Below are 22,113 nucleotides of genomic sequence, written 5' to 3'. Positions count from 1 at the left end.
TCTTCATACATATAACAAGAATTAACTAAAACAATCAAATTACTTTAAACATATATAAAGTTAACAAGCAGACCATTAAAACACTCTAACAATACAACAGAACGTGTGTATAAAGCATGGATTCTGTAAAGAGCAAAAAGCAAAAACAAATACTTCATAAATTATATGGTATGGCTACTTTACAATTACAAACACAAATTGTGATGCATCAGCCTACAATTCCATAAAATGACAACCATAGAAAAATAACAAAGAAACAAACAAAAACAATACAGAGCCAAAAGAAGACAAAAAGTTCAACTACATACAAATAGAATTGCTATAATTAAAGACTTAATTTCCCAGATTTCATACAACAAGAATGGCGCACTACTCTAAAACAACACTTAAATATAGTTACAATTTCAACACACTTCATACCCATCATGGGTACCATAACAGACAAAAACAAACTAATATTACTATATGCTCTAAGCAAGGAAGCTTACCATAAAAAAAAACATAATAAAAGTACCAACACATTTTACCCGACACATGTGGCCATAACAGGGGAAAAACAAACTAAAAAATCACAATACACATACATATAAAAAGACTTCTATTTCATGATCAGATTAACAATACAGTGTCACACACAATAAGGTACAACAAACCTTATGCATGAAACATGGTTTTAATAATGTTACACCAATTAACTAACAATAAATCAGACTTCATACTTTTTGCATGGCTTCTTCAAAGAAAACAAACACTAAAATACATACAACTTCATATATAATTGTTTTAAACAAAACATGGCAATTTAACATATCAAATACATAATTATGGTTTTGCTACTAATAAACCCCAAAACAAACTTAGATTACACACACCTTTTACATATAGAAAAGCTATCATAAAAAGATAAAGAAGCATTTCTCAAGACTTCATTCAAATAGCATGGCTGAAATAAAGAGCCAAAACAAACTTACAACACAGCATACTTCATAAATACAGCATGGATATAATAATAAGAATAAACAATAACAATACAACACAAGTCATACACAGAGGAAGGCTTTCACAAAAATAGCAACACAACATATTAAATACATGTTACATGGCTACGAAAGACACTATAACAAACTAACACTACACCAAACTCCATACACAGAAAATGGCTTTCATAAAATACAAACAATATAAAAATACAACATATTTAACCCATGTTACTATGAAGCATGGCCACCATAAAGATAAAAAGATAACAATACATAAGCCTTCATACGTTTAACATGGCCACAATGAAGAGCCAATAAGAAAACAACAATACACATATTGCAAAAATAGGGCATCCAAGAAGGAGCCAAAATAAACAAACAACAAAATAAATACATGTAGCCTGGTTATCATAAAAAATAAAAACCTAACAATGCATCATCCTCCATACATATAGCATGGCTGACATAAACTGACAATAATCAAACAGACAATACACCATATTTTATACATAAAGCATGTATACAATAGAGCAAAAACAATTCTAACAGTATTCCAGACTTCATACATATAGCCATAAAAATCAAACTAACAATACACAGGCACTTATATAAATATATAAATGTTATTATATATTAAAACACAAAATAACTAACAACACAACAGATAACAAAGCATGGCTACCATAAAGAGCCAAAACAAGCTAACAAGGCTATAATAAAGAGATAAAAAAACACGAACAATACACCATACTTCATACATTTGATGTAGCATGGCTACAGTGAAAGGTCAAGCACAACCTATCAATACACCATACTTCATATATATAATACTTCATATATATATATATATAACATGGTTATATATAAGAACCTAAAACAACCTAACAGTACACCAGACTTCATTCATTTAATATGGTTACAATACAGAACCAAATACATGTACAACCTAACAATACCTCAGACTTCATACAGGTAACATGGCTACCATGAAAAGCCAAACATAATCTATCAATACAACATATTTCATACTTAGAGGAAGGCTATAATAAAGAGCCCAAAACAATCTCATATTACCCCAGACTGAATACATGTTGCATGGCTTTAATAAAAAGCCAAAACAAACAATACACCAGGTTTAATAAATAAAAACGATAACATTCTAATAATACAATATTATAATACTTCATACATATAGCATGGCTGCAATAACATGACAATTGTAGTCAAACTTGCACTACAACAGACGTTATATGCATAGCATGGCTACAATTCATAGTTTTTAAAACTTAAAAAAAAACAATACACCAAACTTTAAACATGTAGGATGGCTACCATATAAAGCCCAAACAACAAACAATATGCCAGAATCTATACATCGATATTGCATGGCTACAATGATAGTACCAAAGCAAACTTACAAGACAACATACTCCATCCATTTGATATGGTATTAAGGTAAAAATAAAAAAAAACCTGGGAGGTAGTTTTAAATAATCAACATAAATCAAAACATATACCATAACATATAAAGATATAAAACAATCAGTATGGAGCCAAATCAAACGTAAGAATAATGTGTATAAGTTGTAATGGCCTATAAGAAGATACAAAGAAAAACTTACAGTACATCATACTCAATGCATAAAGCTTGGCTTTACAAAGAGTAAAAACAATACTTAAGAGTTCAACAGACTTCATACATATGGCATGGCTTCAACGAGTAAAGCCACACTTACGATAAAACAGACTTCATACAAGCATCCGCTTAACAAAGAGTAAAAACAGACCGACAATACAATAGGATTCATAAATATACATGGCTAAACAAATGGAAAAAAACAACAAATTTACAAAACAGCAGATTTCATAAACACAACATGGCTTTACAAAAAGGAAAAACAAACTAACAATACAACAGACTTAAACAAACAGCATGGCTTAACAAACAGTAAAAACAAACTACAATGCAAAAGATTTCATACATACAGCATGGCTTTACTAAACAAACTTACAATACAACAGACTACATACAAACAACATGGCTTTACAAACAGTAAAAACAAACTTACAATGCAAAAAAATCATACATACAGCATGGCTTAACAAAGAATAAAGAGAGTACATTACAATACAAAAGACTTACAATACAAGAGCCTTAATACATACTAAACATACAACATGGCTTTACAAAGAGTAAAAAACAAACTTATAATACAACATACTTCATACATACAGCATGCCTTATCAAAGACTTTACAAGGAGTAAAAACAAACTCACAATACAACAGACTTTATACATACATCACTACATACATATATACTTCATTCATACTATTTACATTTATAATACACAATAAATTAAACGAGTACACTAAGCTTACATTACAGCATGGCATCACATACAGTAAAAACAAACTTACAATACAATAGGCTTCATAAATAAACATGGCTTTACAACAAGTAAAAACAAACTTACAATAAAACAATGTTCTAACATAGAGCATGGCTTAACAAAGAGTAAAAAACAATCTTACAAAAATACTACAAATGTTATACATACAGCATCGGTTAACAAAGAGTAAAAAACAATCTTACAAAAATACTACAAATGTTATACATACAGCATGGCTTAACAAAGAGTAAAAAAAACAATCTTCCAAAAATACTACAAATGTTATACATACAGCATGGCTTAACAAAGAGTAAAAAAAGCAATCTTCCAAAAATACTACAAATGTTATTCATTCAGCATGGCTTAACAAAGAGTAAAAAACAATCTTACAAAAAAACTACAAATGTTATAAATACAGCATGGCTTAACAAAGAGTAAAAAACTTAACAAAGAGTAAAAAACAATCTTACAAAAATACTACAAATGTTATACATACAGCATGGCTTAACAAAGAGTAAAAAAACAATCTTACAAAAATACTACAGATGTTATACATACAACATGGCTTAACAAAGAGTAACATACAATCTTACAAAAATACTACAAATGTTATACATACAGCATGGCTTAACAAAGAGTAAAAACAATCTTACAAAAATACTACAAATGTTATACATACAGCATGGGTTAACAAAGAGTAAAAACAATCTTCCAAAAATACTACAAATGTTATACATACAGCATGGCTTAACAAAGAATAAAAAAAACAATCTTCCAAAAATACTACAAATGTTATACATACAGCATGGGTTAACAAAGAGTAAAAAACAATCTTACAAAAATACTACAAATGTTATACATACAGCATGGCTTAACAAAGAGTAAAAAACAATCTTCCAAAAATACTACAAATGTTATACATACAGCATGGCTAAACAAAGAGTAAAAAACAATCTTCCAAAAATACTACAAATGTTATACATAGAGCATGGCTTAACAAAGAGTAAAAAAAGCAATCTTCCAAAAATACTACAAATGTTATACATACAGCATTGGTTTAACAAAGAGTAAAAAACAATCTTACAAAAATACTACAAATGATATACATACAGCATGGGTTAACAAAGAGTAAAAAACAATCTTCCAAAAATACTACAAATGTTATACATACAGCATGGCTTAACAAAGAGTAAAAAACAATCTTCCAAAAATACTACAAATGTTATACATACATGCAGCATGGGTTAACAAAGAGTAAAAAACAATCTTACAAAAATACTACAAATGTTATACATACAGCATTGGTTTACAAAGAGTAAAAACAAACTTACAGTAAAAGTTATGCAAAGGACTTCTTACATATACCATGGCTTTAAATATAGGACAATACAACATTTTCTTTACTTACAGCATGGCTTTACTAACAGTAAAAACAAACTTACAATACAACATATTACATACATACAGCATTGCTTTACAAACAGTAAAAACAAATTACAATTCAATAAGCCTCATACATACAACATGGCTTTACAAAAAGTAAAAACAAACTTACAACACACCATACTTCATACATACAGCAGTTCTTTGAAACCAGTAAAAACAGACATCATACAAACATACATCATGCCTTTATAAACAATAAGGAACAACTTTACAATGCAACTGACTTCATATTTACAGCATGACTTCACAAACAATAAAAACATTTTACAATATAAAGGACTACATAAATATAGAATAGCTTCACAAACAGTAAAATCAAACTTACAATACAACAGACTACATACATACAGCATGGCTTTTCAAAGAGTAAAAACAAACTTACAAACAATAGGCCTTATGCATACAGCATAGCTTCCAAACTGTAAACACAAACTTAACAATACAACAGACTCCTTAAATACAGCATGGCTTTACAGACAGTCAAAATAAACAAATAAATACAACCAACTTCATAAATACAGCATTGATTCACAAACAGTGTATCATCCATGCAATACAACAGACAACATACATAAAACATGGATTCACAAACAGTAAAACAAACTTACAATACAAATGACTAACAATACAAAAGCCTTCATGCATACTTAACACACATCATGGCTTCACATGAGTAAAAACAAACTTACAATACAACAGACTTCTTACATACAGCATGGCTTTACAAACAGTAAAAACAAACGTACAACACAAAAGACGTATTTCATATAGCATGGCTTTACAAACAGAAACAAGAGGCCCAAAAGGGCCTATGCTCTACTGGCATGGCTTTTGTGGTCATATCAATCCAGAGCATGTATGTATGGGTAAAAGGCAACAGACATATAGTTTATGTTTTGTGTTTGGGTTACCTGAAAACGTAGCACGTTCAACATCTGAGCCCAGAAAGTATTGTAAGCAGATTAGTTGCATGAACTATTTTAATATGTGCCAAGTAAGTCATCTGACAAAAAAAAAATGCTTTCAAAACTGTACTCATAGTAAAATTTTCTGTAGTTTTAAAAGTTAAAAAAAGTTGGTCAAAAGCTCAAAGTCAAGGGCATCCTAGGACAACATTGATCAATTTGAACAAACATTCACAATCAATTGTGCTGAGATGGATGCACGAACACACAAAAAGATTTTCAAACCTTTCCAGATTTATGTTTACCAAACCTGTGAACCCTGGGTGTGGCCAGTAATGACACCAGGTGCATAACTTAAACATTCACAATCAATTTTGTTAAGATGAATGCGCAAACTACAGAACTTAAAGCTAAAAAATTGGCCTTTGGGCTTTCAACAAGAACAAGGCAGAGCAATTCACAAAATCAACTGCAGAAGCAAAAAGCAAATTGTCTCTCAAAATCCTAGACTTGCAAATTGTCTCCCTTAACTCTAGACTTGAATTAACATATACATGTAAACTTGGCTAAAAATAGAATTCGCTCATGCAGACCTGGCTAAAAATAGAAAGCATTTCTTTAAAACTTTCATGGCCCATAATCTAGGCATTCATGGGCGGATCTTGCTGGTTTTCGAAAGGAACCAAGCTCTAATGGATATCTAGATACTGTACAAGTTTCATCGAGATATAATCAAAACTGAAGACTGTATCGTGTTCACAACCAATTGTTTACACAATAGCATTTTTTTATACTATCAAGGGCCATAATCTAGGCATGCATGGGCGGATCTGAGGACAACATTGATCAATTTGAACAAAGATTCACAAGCAATTCTGCTGAAATGGATGCAAAAACACACAAAAAGATTTTCAAACCTATCCCAATTTAATTTTACCAAAACTGTGAACCCTGGGTGCGGCCAGTAATGACCCCAGGTGCATAACTTGAACAAACATTCACAACCAATTTTGTTAAGATGAATGTGCAAACTACAGACATTTAGAGCTAAAAAAATGGCCCTTTGGCTTTCAACAAGAACAGGGCAGAGAAATCAACTGCAGTACAAAAAGCAAATTCTCTCCCTTAGTCCTAAACTTGAGTTTACACATGTAAACTTGGTTAAAAATAGAATTCGCTCATGCAGACCTGGCTAAAACTAGGTTAGCTAAAAATAGCATTTCTTTAATTTAAAACTTTCAAGGCCCTTTATCTAGGCATGCATATCCGGATATAGCCGATTTTCGAAAGAAACCAAGCTCTAATTGATATCTAAATACTGTACAAGTTTCATCGAGATACAATCAAAACTGAAGACTGTATCGCATTAACAAAAAATGTTTACAAGAAATTGTTTACAGACGCACTGACACACGGACGCACGCACGGATGCACATACTACGTACACATTACCATCACATAAGCTCTTCTTGCCTTTGGCCAGTAGAGCTAAAAGCTAACGTACAACAGACTTCATACATACAGCGAGGCTTTATAAACAGTTAAAAGAAACTTACAATACAACAGACTGCATACACACAGCACGGCTTCACAAACAGTTAAAACAAACTAACAATACAACAGACTTCATTCATACAGCGCGGCTTCTCACACAGTTAAAACAAACTAACAATACAACAGACTTCATTAACCAAGCTGATATTAAAATGCAATTCACTGCATAAGCCAAAAACAAATTTACAATATACTTCCTCAGATAATAGAACATAGACTATTGCTGCCTAAATGAGCCAAAGCATTCAATATCACTTGTTACATGGTTTCTTGATGCAGGAATTATGGCTTTAAAGAAACCAAAAACAAACCGACAACACTAACACAAAGATTTCAAGTTTAACACAAAACACTGGCAAAACAAGACAATATATGACACAAACTAACTTATATACACCGAAGTTCTATTTAGAGGAGCCAAAACAACCTGACGTAACATTAACAACATAAGCTTAAAGCTCCATTTAATGTGGCTATTATAAATAAATAAAGCCAAAACACCACACTAAAAATCATGATATAAAGAAACTGAGGCTTCCAAAACAGAACTTAGAATACATAAAAAACTTTAGACACTTGAGCACAATCATGTTATACATTAACCTTGGCTTCCATAAAAATAGCTAAAAACACAGCAAATATAAAACATTTTTTCCGATATAGATTCTGCTATAAAATGAGCATTAAAACACAATTAAGACAACATCATTCAAGTCACTCAATACAAGTACTGTGGCTACAATACAGACACAAGTTTAAAAATAAACAACACTACTCTAATATTATGCAATGCATAAACCAAAGTTGAGCAAAAATATTTTTCATCAAAGCATAATACATTTACCATGACTAACATTAAAATTACAATAAAATCCTGAAAAACATAGATCATGGCTCAAATCAGAAAGGCAAAGTAGTTCTAACAATACAAAGAAGAGTAGAATGTTACTTTGCATGTTTATGAATGTTGTTGCACCTACTTTTTGAACATACACATTCCCCATAAAAAAAGAATGTGAGTAAACAGTAATATATTTATAAGTCTGTTGATTGTGAAGTTTTTGGCCTTTGATAATGAAATATATTTAGATTTAGTTCCAAAGAACTTACTTTATACTTTGTAAGATTGAGATTTTCTGTACACCTTTTGAGAATACAAACAGGACGTTATGCACTAATAATGTACCTCGTAATAATATACCTCGTAATGAAAGATATTGTTTATGTTGTAATCGTAGGGACATAGAGGATGAATATCACCTCATAAGTATTTGTCCATGATATCATCAGTTACATGTAACTTATATAAAACAATGCAGTATATAATGTATATAATCCATCTGTATTCAAATTCCATCAGTTATTGGAATCATGTAATAAAAAGGATGCTATGAATGTTTGTAAATATATTAAAGAATCAAGTGTTATACTCAACTCACTTAATAATTTAACTTGATATAGTAGCTATGAAACATTCCCTCACTGCCAAAGTTAACATATTACTTATTTGGTATTCAATTTACATAGTATGTTTGCTTATATCATATTTCATTATATTATGTTTGTAAGTTTAGACATGTGGCATGTTTATATGTATAACTATATGTATTATGACATGTACACTTGTAAAAGTCAAATAAACTGTCTGTTCTATTTTCTTCTTCTAGGTCCTTTCGTTAACGAAGTTTATGGCTTCTTGTAGATCATTCTTTGAATAAAGTTTTAGACTTCTTGTAGATCCTTTCTTGAATTAAGATCTTTAATACTTTGAGGTCCTTTCAAAATAAAGATCTTTGCTTCTTAAAGGTTCTTTCTTGAATAAAGTTCTTGACTTCTTGTTATGGTTTCTTTCCTGAATGAAGTTAATCGTCTCTTGTACATGAAGTACCTTTCTTGATTAAAGTTCTTGACTACTTGAAAGTCTTTCCTTGAATTAAGTTCTTGACTTCTTGTATGTTTGTCCTTGAATAAAGTTCTTTCAAGAATTAGGTTATTACATACTTTAAATTCCTTTCTTGAAAGAAGGTAGTCACTACCTGCTTGTGATCTTTTGTTATTTTAATTGTTTCAACTCTAATCCCAACCAGGGGTTTGACTATGGTCTCAAAGAAATATTAAATTACTGCAAACATTAATGTATACACAAATTTATTAATACAGACTCACCTTAAGACCACAATAAACAATACGGTACACCAAAGGCTACCAATTAAAGAATAAGGTTTTAGTGGCAGGTTTGCGGTTTGGTACTGGGCTTGTCCATACAGTTTTCAGCATAAGAAGAAGAGAAGAAATGGTGCCGGAAGAAAGTGGATGATTGAAATATCCTTTGATTGATGTATAGTGACTGTGTAACATCGGGAAGGACACACACACACATATGTTGAATGTGGTTATATTTGGAAGGACAACGAAATAAAGTGGTTGCGGTTTTGTTTATAAGGACACAGTCATATTGAGACTGTGGATTTGTCTTGAAAGACACAGACATATGGTGACTGTGGTTATATCTTTAAGGACAAAGACATATGGTGACTATGGTCACATCTGGAAGGACACAGAACTATATATTCAAATGAAACCACTAATGGCCAGACATGATTTTTGCTAGAAAATTAAAATAGGGCTAAAACACTAACCCAAATAACTTTATATATGATATACTAATACATATAGTTTATGTATTGATCAGTTATCATCTATGATTCTTTTAAAATTACACCAAAATTACAAAAAGGTTTCACAACTTCAAATGATGATTAATGTAGCTTATTTGCGGGGTTTCTGAGCAATAGATACTAGTCATTATGTTCCATTTTTGTTAGTCTATTTTAGTTCTTAATACATTTCTATTGAATCTTATTTCAAATTCCATCAACTTAAGTTTTTCTGCAAAAAAACAACAACAGAGCCCTGAAGGCCCTGTATCGCTCACCTAATCCAGATTCGAACTTGGCCTAGAGCTAATCAATATAAACATTCAGACTAAGTTTTATGAACATACAGTCACGAATGTGACCTCTAGAGTGCTAACAAGCTTTTCCTATAATTTGACATAATGAACTAGTTTTTGACCACACATAATCCGGATTAAATATTGACTTAGAGATTATTAATATAAACATTCTGACCAACTTTCATAAAGATACAGTTATGAATGTGACCTCTAGAGTGTTAACAAGTTTTTCCTTTTCCTAATAACGTGACTGATGCCTCCTACCTTGAACTTTACTGCCTTTGGTCAATTCTTCAATTCTTTCACTGCCCATGGTAAGTTATGATATTGTCCAATGTTGGTTATATCGGCTTCTACAGTAGGTTCTATCAGCATCCATGGTTGTTTCTATCAACATCCAGGGTAGGTTTTACCAGTGTCCATGCTTGGTTCTATCAGCCTCCAGTATCCATGGTTAGTTTTCAGTACCATGAAAGACTAAAAATATAACATTTTGGTCATGCCATCTAGTTTTCCATATACATGCTATGTCCTATCTAATCATACAAGTTCCTTTCTACATAATGCAACTCAAAGTCAACCTTTTAAGTTTAAACCACTTGTCCCCTAAGCACTTCTATGAAAGGCCAAGTTAAAAACAAAACACATGGCCTGAAAGAGTTTTATAAATCCATCTTTATAGGAGCACTTCTGTTAAACAATCTGGCCTGTTGTTAGTGGAGAGTAGATTCCATTGATTTATAGTTATATAGTAAACTAGCCCTGCATAATGTTGGCAAAGGTTAAAGCAATCCAACATAGCTTGAACAAAAAATATAAAGGACCTTTAAGTTGTAATTTATATTTATACTGTATACAATTACTACATTGATTCACCTTTATCTTTCACCTAAGTGTATGCTGACCATCCCTGACTGTCACTGCCACCTATGGCCATCCAACTACAAATATTCTAAACCTTTCAAAACCAAAGGTTATTCTAACTAGAGATTGCTTTTTTGAAAATGCGCTTGTCTCCCCTATTGTGTGTTGGTATTTGAGAAAAAATAAATGATGGACATGAAATTTGTAATTTTGGACTGGAGATGAACCAACAGTGAAGTTTATTCAACCGTATTAAATATTTAAGAGAAAAAAAGAGTTGTTGATTAATCCTGGAAAATGTAAACAAATTTTGCATTGTTTGAAGTTCCTGGGCGCAAGCGTTATTCAATTATTGAATGGAAAACATTTTATCAGCTCAATGTAATCATGACCTTGACCTTTGACCTACTGATCATAACATCAATAGCGATCATCTACATGACCAACTAGCATACCATGTATTAAGATCTTGGGTGCAAGTGTTCTCGAGTTACTGAGCGGTAATCGTTTCTTCACATTAATGTCACAGCAATCTTGACCTTTGGCCTATTGATCTCAAAATCAATAGAGGTCATCTACTAGTCATGACCGACTAGCATACCAAGTATGAATTTCCTGGGTGCAAGATTTTTTTATTTATTGAGCGGAAACAAAGTGTGATTTCAGACTGACAGTATTAAGTCAAGTATTAATTTCCTGGGTACAAGAGTTCTTTAGTTATTGAGCAGAAATCATTTTTAAGCTAAAGGTCACCACCAAAATATCATTTTTTACTTGAAGGTAATCTTGAACTTTGACCTTTTGATCTCAATATATATGCAAAAAGCTACTCAAAATCACTAGGGGTCATCTTTTAGTCATGATCAACTAGCATACCAAGTATGAAATTCCTGGTTGCCAGTGTTCTTTAGTTATTGAGTGGGAACCGTTTTTTCAACTGAAGGTCATGGTGACCTTGACCTTTGACCTACAGATCTCAAAGTCAAAAGGAGTCATCTACTAGTCATGAACAACTAGCATACCAAGTAGGAAGTTCCTTGGTACAAGCTTTTTTTAGTTATTGAGCAGAAACCATGTTAAAGCTTAAGGTCACTGCCAACATATCCTTTTTTTCCTGGAAGTAACAGTGACCTTTGACCTTTCGATCTCAAAATCAATAGGGGTTATTTATTAGTCATGAACAACTAGCATACCAAGAATGCATTTCCTTGACTCGAAGGATCTTAAGTTATAGAGCGGAAACCATTTCTTCACCTCAAGGTCACGGAGACCTTAACCTTTGACTTTGTGACCCCAAAATATATAGTGGACGTCTTCTAGTCAGGACCAATTAGCATAACAAGTATGGGTCTCAGCGTTCTATAGTTCTTGAGTGGAAACAAAGTGTGATGTACTGACTGACTTACAGACCGATGGACTGACAGTCTGACTGATTGACAGGGCAAAAACAATTTGTCTCCACATGAATTGGGGAGACATAAATGTCAACTGTGAACTTGATGAGGTTATTTGGCACATTTTATTGTCACTGTTGAAATGGGAGGTCAATATGGGGGTTTCTCTCAAATGCACATAGATATAAAACCATTTAACTCTTGCAACGCCTTAAGAGCTAATGCTACATAAGGTCATTAATTGGTTCTATAACATTATTTATCTATCAGTTAACACATGCATTCAGGAAATTAAAGACACATTTGTGCTAAATGATGAAAAAATAATGTTGTTTTCCATTGGCAATCACATTTATGACAAATTTGCAAAAGTGGTATCAATCTGAAAAAAGGCTATATTTAAAACATTTTCTTAAATTGATATTAGCAGAGCACTTAAACTTTTAGGCTGATTTGGTATGTCCATTTTAAATTCAAACCTTTATAAGAGTTTGAAATGATACAGTCATATTACTGGCTATTTACCGACAATTCTATGTAACCGAGTAATTGCAATTATCACAATAAACTACAGTTCTGAAACACCAGAAACAATACAAATAATTATTGTCATATTGCCTTTTCTTCGACTTAACCATCTTTATTAATCCACTGACCATTTTCAAGCCATTCCCTACCAAATCAGCTAGATATGACCTGGTGATCTCTTTATTTCATATCGTGTTAGACTTGTATTGATCTTTATGCGCGTAGCTTTATTAAAAAAAAACGATTATTAGGAAAATTGCTATCAAATATTCGCGATACCTTTGCCGTTTCTAGCCAGAATATTGGGTCGCGGTCGCCCCCGCTCCTACATGACTACAATGGCACGATGGTATATAATCACTAGTAAAAATGTCAACTTGCCTTGTCAACGTTTACCAAAGTACATCAGTTATTATTTTGGAAAAGTCTTGCATCCTTTTTTAAAACAAACAAAACAAAGCTTAGACAAAGGAAGTCTGGAAATTAATATGCAAAAGCTTACCATGCCGCTCAGGATAATTATTTCTGGCTAGAGATGTTGCATTCACAGTTCTGCTAGTAAATCAGACTGATGCTTCAGAAGTCCATGTACACCCACAGCAGTATCTGCAAGAGGAGCGTAAAAATCTAGATAACTGCATACAGGGTAATTTATTTAAGAAGGTTTTATCTAGCATTGAGACATTCACAGTTTTGGTAAAGAAGAGGCCGATAAGGGCCTATGCTCTACTGGCATGGCTCTTGTGGTCATTTTTAATCAAGAGCATGTATGTATGGGTAAAAGGCAACAGACATAAATATTACATTTTGTGTTTGGGTTACCTGAAAACGTTGCACGTTCAACATCTCAGGACAGAAAGTATTGTAAGCAGATCCCTCTGCATAAACTATTTTACTATGTGCCAAGTAAAGGTCATCTGACAATGCTTTAAAACTGTACTCATGGTCGAAAATTAGGTAGTTTAAAAAAAAGAAGTTGGTCAAAGACACGGGTATTAGAGGACAGCAATCAATATCAATGTTTAACATTGATGCTCATTTTGAACTGTGTTGCTTGTCATTGCATTTTAGTAACAGTTACTTTGACCTTCCTTCATACCAAGATTGATTAAGATATGTCAACCTTTTAATGTAGTACTAAAGTTATTCAGCTTAAACTTTTTTCTATTTTTAGAAACAGTGACCCTGACCTTGTATCTAGGGACCCCAAACGCAAACCTATGAAAGGTGTCCATAAACATTTCCTTAATACCAAGTTTGGTATGTCAACCTTAACTAATACTTCAGTTTCAACCGTTTTACAAGTTTAGTAACAGTGACCTTGACTTTAATTAGGACCCCAAACACAAGCCATGAAAGATAATTATCCATAAACTCTTCCTTAATATCAAACTGGTTCAAGATATGTCAACCTTAACTAAAGTTATTCAGTTAAAACTTTTTTTATTTTTAGAACCAGTGACCTTGACCCTTGAAACCCAAAACGCAATCCATTTAAAGGCATCTTTAAAGTCTTCCTTCATATCAAGTTTAGTCAAGGTATGTCAACCCTAACAAAAGTTAATCTGTTTTAACTGCTTTTTTTATGTAACAGTGACCTTGACCTTAACTAGATAGGAACACCAAATACAACCCCATGAAAGGTATCTATGAAATCTTCCTATAGGTCAAGATATGTTTTCTATTACTGAAATTGTTCAGTTTCATATGTGAGTTTGATGCCGCCTGTTTGCCCGCCCCAATACCGTCATCTGTCGTCACATAGTGTAACCTGGTTAAAAAGGATATATTTTCATCCCTTACAATTTATTAATTTGATGTTTAATTATCAGTGCATGACAATATTCTGTATAACATCCATTTAAAATATATGTGTATTTAAATTGGCGAGCACACATGCATTTGAAATATAAATGCAGTAAAAAAAACACTAACTTCGATGATTAGTTGAATGTTTCCATATTTAAAAACAAAGTTTAGTTATTATTCAAACCCGAATGATTTCATGCTAATTGTCTATTTTTATTGTAAGGTGATTAGACACTCATAAATGTTTGTGGCCAAATGAATCAGATATTATCATCACTTACAAAATATGCACAAAAGGGCATGTTTACCTAGATAAATGTCTTAGGCCTGGAAAATATGCAATGAAAACGGTAAAATTGTATATTTTTTGACATTATGCCGATATACAGATATGTTTGGGTTTTCAATACGGAATTTAAATTACTTTCACGTATTCAGACAATTCATTTTTTATGTGGCTGCCAAATACATGGACTTTTGCATTTAAATAGTATTGTTTCACATATCTTTGTTTTGAATATGAAATGCAAGAGTGATATTACCTGAAGGTGAATGTGAAATTTTAGCAAAATGTTGTTCTTGATATGCTTTTTTATTATGACTACGGTTACAATATTGAAAAGAAACCTCACTCAGGTAGAGATACATGTGAGTTGAATACATCTTCAATGTACCTTTAACATATCGAAGACTACCGCTGTTGAAATTTCTGTCTGTGTTATCATCTGTGTTTTAATAAATCAGTCTACCCTGTCAGCTCCTTTTGATTCCATATTGTGAATCTGCAATGAAGGACAGCATGCATGCTTAGAATATGCATAGAAGTGAAAGAACCATATACTCTAGGGGAACTAGCTTGTGCATCTTAAATCACACTGTCTTATGGGAGAGTGGGTACATCTATGCAGCATTATTGCAATTGTATTAGTATTGGAGGATAGATCATGCCAACTCGAGTATGTGGTTACCACCATTTTGCTGGTAGTTTTTGGATATTTGAAGCAAAATGAACACAACAGAACTACCAAGAAAGATTCATAATTATATGGATTGAAATTTTATGATACTGCCACAATTTAAGAAATACAGTGTTTCTTTTACGCTATATAAATGTATATAGAAATCTTGTTTTTGTTTAACAAAGGTTGTAAGGCTAATTTCTCCACGTGAAAGGAAGTGATCAACAATAGCCCTTTGAATACTCCCTTTTTTCATACTTATGAAGTGCTGTCCAGATTTTCTTTTTTCCTGAAATCACACCTTTCACCACGGTTTTTCTTATGGGTAAACTCAAACCGGAAGTATTTTAACTGAATTCCTGTTATTTGACCTTTTAAATTTACCCAGTTATTAAAAATAACAAGAGCTGTCACAGTATGTGACGAATGCCCCCGATTGTGACATTGACCTATGAACAAGGTCAGTACATGAAAAGTTGATCTTGCCTTTACATGTCAAATACATATGGCAAGTTATTTTAAATTGCCTCTAAACATAAAAAATACCACCCATACTTGACAACCGACACTGTTATGTCCTTATATATGCAGCATTCCATTGTGAATAAACACCCAAGTGTGACCCTGACCTTAGAGATAGGGACACGGGTCTGTCATGCGACACATCGTCTTGGTATGTGGAACACATGTGGCAAGTTATTTTAAAATCTGTCCATACAAGGGAAAGTTACAGCCCGGACACGACAACTTATACTCTATGTCCTTATATGCAGCACTCCATTGTGAATAAACACCCAAGCGTGACCATGACCTTAGAGGTAGGGACAAGGGTTGTGCACGCGACACGTCATCTTGGTATGTGGAACACATGTGGCAAGTTATTTTAAAATCTGTCCATACAAGGGAAAGTTACAGCCCGGACATGACAACCTATACACTATATCTTTATATGCAGCACTCCGTTGTGAATAAACTCTAAGTGTGACCTTGACCTAAGAGGTAGGAACACGGGTCGTGCACGCGACACGTCGTCTTGGTATGTGGAACACATGTGGCAAGTTATTTTAAAATCTGTCCATACAAGGGAAAGTGACAGCCCGGACACAACAACCTATACTCTATGTCCTTATATGCAGCACTCCATTGTGAATAAACACCCAAGCGTGACCATGACCTTAGAGGTAGGGACAAGGGTTGTGCACGCGACACGTTGTCTTGGTAGGTGGAACACATGTGGCAAGTTATTTTAAAATCTGTCCATACATGGGAATGTTACAGCCCGGACACGACAACCTTTACTCTATGTCCTAAATGCAGCACTCCATTGTGAATAAACTCTAAGTGTGACCTTGACCTTAGAGGTAGAGGCATGGTTCTTGCACGCGAAACGTCGTCTTGGTATGTGGAACACATGTGGTAAGTTATTTTAAAATCTGTCCATACAAGGGAATGTTACAGCCCGGACACGACAACCTATACTCTATGTCCTCTATGCAGCACTCCATTGTGAATAAAGACTAAGTGTGACCTTGACCTTTGAGGTAGGGACACGGGTCTTGCATGTGACACGTTGTCTTGGTATGTGGAACACATGTGGCAAGTTATTTTAAAATCTGTCAATACATGGGAAAGTAACAGCCCGGACACGACAACCTATACTCTATGTCCTTATATGCAGCACTCCATTGTGAATAAATACTAAGTGTGACATTGACCTTAGAGGTAGGGGCACGGGTCTTGCACGCGACACATCGTCTTTGTATGTGGAACACATGTGGCAAGTTATTTTAAAATCTGTCCATACAAGGGAAAGTTACAGCCCGGACACGAGTTATTGAGCCGGACACACGGACGGACGGACGGAAGGTGCGATTTTAATATGCCCACATTCGGGGGCATAAAAATGATTTTAAATAAACAAGAGGGCCCTGAAAGCCCTGTATCGCTCACCAGATCCAATAAAGATCATCAAGAAACATTCAGATCAAGTTCCATCAATATATGGTCATAATTGTGACCTTCAGAGTGTTAACATGCTTTTCCTTAATTTGGCCTGGTGACCTAGTTTTTGACCGCACATGACCCAGATTCGAACCTGAGCCAGAGATTATTAATTTTAACATTCTCACTAAGTTTACTGACAATACAGTCATAAATGTGACCTCTCTAGTGTTAACAAGCTTTTCCTTTAATTTGACCTGGTGATTTTAACCCCAGATGACCCCATATCAAACTCGTCCAAGATTTTATTGAGGGTAACATTCTGACAAAGTTTCATTAAGATTGTGCCAAAATTGTGACCTCTAGAGTGTTAACAGTTAAATTGTTGACGATGGACAATTGACGGCAGACGACGACGGACGGCGGACACAGGGCGATCACAATAGCTTACCTTAAGCACTTCGTGCTCAGGTGAGCTAACAATCATCCTGCACACTGAGAGGACTTGTCGATCGCCTGCTTACTCGCAGTATTTCATTCAGTTGCCTGCACACTGACAGGACTTGATGATTGACTGCACACTGACAGAATTTGATTCTCATATTTGCACACTGACGGGACTAAGGTTTGGAATCGTACAGAAGAAATACTATCGATAATCGTTCAATGATCGATTATAACAGTGCCCCCCCCCCCAGCGGGCCGGCAAGTTATGTTTTTTGAGGGCACATATTTATTGAATTAACTGTACAAACAAGTTGTTTTGCCACAATTTAAATTTTATGTAAGCATTTGAGCAAATAAACAGTATGATTATGGGGTGTATTATAGTATAGGAAACGACAAAGTCTTTTTAAAAATGACATCGGGGCCCGATCATTTTATAAAAAGAATCAGCGCCGCATTTTACACAGACAGCTGATCAAAAGTAGACAATTATTGCTGCAGTTATACGGGTAAGTTGCTTTTCATAATGTCATTGTGTGCCAATAAGATGTGTGTGCATGACGTGCATTTAACAAAGTTTAAATTCAAAAAGTTTCCGCTTTGAAACTTTCTATTTCGTCCTTTATTATCGTATAGTTATCTAAAAAATATGCTAGAGCCCTTGTTAATAAATACATAACAATTTATTTGAAACAACTTTTTTGAATTTGTTGTCAAGTTGTTTTTACTTCAGATAACTTAAATTTATAACAATGACATTCAAAGTACCTACAGTACCGTTGAGTGCAATCAATATACTTTGTGAAGGTTTATATAGCACTAATTTTAAAGCATAAGTATGGGTGTCTGAGGTGGACGAGTGGTTAATGACTTAGCCTGTTAGTCCGTCAACCCTGGTTCGATTCCCCAGAACGGTTAGATATCTTTGTTGTTTTTTGAAAGGTTTATCACAGTAAATGATATTTTTTTAATTCAATTTATCTGCCAAACATCATTGACAGAGAAGACAAATGTTTATTCCATGTCATTATATGATTAAACTAATACATTCAAAAAAAGTTTGATATGTTTATAATTATTTGTGCCCCCCCCCCCCCCCATTTAGAGAGACCTGGAGCCGCCCCTGTATTAATCGATTCAATTATAATTTGAATCTTCATATTTCAGGTCAATGTGAGGTCTTGGCTGCAAATTAACTTGTGCCTAACATAGCCTAAATCGCAGTGAGGATATAAACACCATGTGCAACAATAATGTTGTGACATACAACCATGTGCTTTAAAAGGTTTTCCATGTTTCGTTACAATGTTCGAGCATTGAAATACAAATGTAATATATATATATAATATAGCGTTTTAGGATACATTTTCTATATCGTTGTTCATAAGATGAGTCAAATCAATCTTTGTTTTCATATTATTATTTTACTTAAGTTCCCGAGTTAGTTTGGGTTTTCCATAGTTATATTTAGTTAATTAAGAGGTCAATCTCAGAACGAGGCTGCTCATCCTAAGTAAGGCCCTTCTTTGGTGCAAACACTATTTGACTAGTAATCCATCTAATTTCACATTGTTTAAAAATATAAAGGCTACGGAATTGAAATTATTCCGTATTTGTTTATAATGTATTGCTTTTTTTCTTCCTGATAATGAAAAACAAGAGGCCCAAAAGGGCCTATGCTCTACTGGCTGGTTTTGTGTGGTCAACATCACTGTTTTCGAAAAAGAACCAACCCCTTATGGGTAACTGAATACTCAAAAGTGAAGACTGTATCATGTTCGCAAGCATTGATTACACAATAGCATTTTTATACTATCAAGGTCCATAATCTAATCATTTCAAGGCCCATAATCTAGGCATACATGGGCAGATCCAGCTGGTTTTCAAAAGGAACCGAGCTCTAACGGATATGTAGATACTGTACAAGTTTCATTGAGATACAATCAAAACTGAAGTCTGAATTGTGTTAACGAGCAATTGTTAACAGGATTTTGATACTATCAAGGCCCATAATCTTGGCATGCATGGGCGGATCTGGCTGGTTTTCGAAAGGAACCAAGCTCTAATGGATATATGATCATGATCAGGTTTCATCAAGATACAATCAAATCTGAAGACTGTATCGTATGAACATGAATTGTTTACAGACGCACGGATGCACATACTACATACAAATAACTATCGCATAAGCTCTTCCGGCCTTTGGCCAATAGAGCTAAAAATCAAAGGCTCATTTGGGGAAAATCGGTATCCGCAGCGCTTACTCCGGGCTATGACAAAGTAGGGTAAAAATGTCCCAGCTAATACTTTAGCGAATAATCAAAGTAGTTTTAAAACAACATCTTCTAAAATATGTACTTTGGTAATCGAATATTCGATCGAAAGAATTACTGAATATTCGAATATCAGTTTTGCCATTCGTTTGCATCCCTTATAGATACACAAACAAAAAAACAATGTACCATCCAATCCAATCAATAAACTGCCTTAAACTCTAAATATCAAACATCAGAACACCTTCAGCACCTTCCACTAATATCATCACTTCTCTACAATCTAGATCAACATCACCTTCCTTCACATGTTCAAACTCAAATGTTTCTTTTAATAATTTCATAAAGGCTTATTCACTATCCACAAATAAGATAAGATTGTAGCTTAAAATAATCTACATGAAGTTCAATGGAAAAGTCTGATTATTTAATTTATCATAAATAAAAAGAAAAGAAAATTTCTTCTAAAGACTAAAGTATATTAGAATTATTTGAATCTATGAACCTAAAAAAAGAACAATAATAACCTTAAAGGGATTATGTTGAAGACTTAATTTGTTTAAATCTATTCCCTTGTTCCAAAAAATAGAAAGTAGAGAAATCTCCAACAAAAAGGGAGACCATGAAGCAATACTTGCTGCCCTTGCTTCAAGAGTTAATGTTACATAACATACAGATTTTAACATTTTATCAATTTTGTTGTTTTTGTTGTTGTTGTTGTTGATCAATCATGTTCTTTGGTGTATTTTTGTAGAGGGTCATCCAAAGAAGCTTACTGTAAAGTTTAATGGAAATTGGAGTAGTAGTTTTAGAGGAGAAAGCAAAATAGGAAGTTGGCCATTTTGTTGTTGTTGCTATTGTTGTTGTTGTTGTTGTTGTTGATCAATCGTGACCCCTTAATGTATTTTTGTAGAGGGTCACCCAAAGGGGCTTCCTGTTAAGTATCATTGAATTGAGAGTGGTGGTTTCAGAGAAGATGTTTTTTTAAAGCAAAACAGGAAGTCAGCAATTTTGTTGTTGATTGTTTTAATATAAACCCAGTCTCAGGAGATAAATTAATTTTCTGTTTTATTTCAGGTTGTAATAGACAAGTTTATCTATAATGAATTTATTTCAGTGCTCTTATTTTATTTATTTGATCGTATATATATACTGTAAGTTTAGTTTTCTGAACATGTAATTGCATTCAATGGTGTTTAAAAAAAGATTCTTGTTTTGCGACTCAGATATGTGCACATGCATATATTTGTCACATTGTTTAGTATTTGTATGTTTCTTTCTTTTTGATGAGGCATTTAACATTTTATACGGTGCTAGGGAGACAACTTAAATAACATTTTTGATTGGTGTGATGAATATCGGATAACGGTACCTTAAATTTGTTTGATTAATATATTTTGCATAAATTATTCTCGTATTACATTTATTTTAGAATTGGAGGACAAACTTTCCCTTATGGGGGAAGTGTAATGGGGTGTTTTATTCATATGTTCATGTTAATTTATCATTGCCTGCTTGCGTTTAGATTGCGCGTACATTATTATATAGTGTGTGAGAGGGTGGTCAGTGTGTATGTATTTAAGTGGTCATTTTAACAACTATCATTTGGATAATATTAGAATTCATTCATACATGTAATTACCCGTAACATTCTATCTCTCAAGC

General features: G+C 33.4%; 1 long non-coding RNA gene across 2 annotated transcripts in view; it reads right to left on the bottom strand.

The window, feature by feature from the left end:
* Positions 1-22,113, bottom strand: part of LOC128206695 (uncharacterized) — a 45,380-nt gene that overhangs the window by 9,072 nt on the left and 14,195 nt on the right. For both annotated transcript variants that reach the window (XR_008256542.1, XR_008256546.1), the window contains exons 4-6: positions 15,503-15,610; positions 13,522-13,625; positions 10,498-10,710 (exon numbers count right to left, since the gene is read on the bottom strand). This is a non-coding gene — a long non-coding RNA (uncharacterized LOC128206695). The remainder of the gene's footprint in view (positions 1-10,497; positions 10,711-13,521; positions 13,626-15,502; positions 15,611-22,113) is intronic.

Source organism: Mya arenaria, chromosome 2 (assembly GCF_026914265.1).
Source record: "Mya arenaria isolate MELC-2E11 chromosome 2, ASM2691426v1".
Taxonomy (NCBI): domain Eukaryota; kingdom Metazoa; phylum Mollusca; class Bivalvia; order Myida; family Myidae; genus Mya; species Mya arenaria.
This window is presented reverse-complemented; position numbering and strand designations above follow the sequence as displayed.